The sequence below is a fragment of the Aphanomyces invadans genome, assembly GCF_000520115.1.
Source record: "Aphanomyces invadans strain NJM9701 unplaced genomic scaffold supercont1.21, whole genome shotgun sequence".
NCBI classification, from domain to species: domain Eukaryota; phylum Oomycota; class Saprolegniomycetes; order Saprolegniales; family Verrucalvaceae; genus Aphanomyces; species Aphanomyces invadans.
Genome location: NW_008580166.1, coordinates 962,895 through 963,561, shown reverse-complemented (window position 1 = coordinate 963,561; position 667 = coordinate 962,895).

The window sequence follows — 667 nt, the reverse complement described above, 5'->3', positions numbered from 1 at the left end:
TCATAAATGGCATCCAGAGATAACACTCATTTTTATATTTTTTGTGCCATTTTTTTTCAAAATGTGCTGAAAAACGTGATATTATGTTGTTTTTGATGGCATCCAGACCGGCCCTAATACAAAAACCAATATGTAAAGATTGCTGATAAAGAAATGTCTCGACAGAGGCATACAAAATTTCAAACACTTCCGATTATGACCCGCGAAGTGATGACCGACGAGCTTCGTGGCCGAATTAAAGGCCTGCGAGAAGCAGGAAAATCGTACCGTCAAATCCGTGCTATTTCCCGATGTTTGCGCAAAAATAACCGCAAGCCAAAACAACGTGGCCGCTGCAGCTCTCTCTCCGACCGCGACGTACGCCGAACAGCTATGGCAACTGGGTCAAGTGCGGCCCAACTTCACGCTCAATGTGGGGTTACCTGCTCACAACGCACCACGCGGCGTATCTTGGGAGATTGTGACCAACTTACCTACTGCAAAATGGACAAAACCCTACCGTTGACACCTGCGCACAAAGCAAAACGGTTGGAGTGGACCACAAAGCATGCCCAGCAGGGATTCCAATGGACTAATGTTGTTTTCTCGGACGAGAAAAAGTTCAATTTGGACGGCCCCGACGGCTACAAAAATTATTGGCGTGATGTTCGGCAACCGAAGAAGAAGT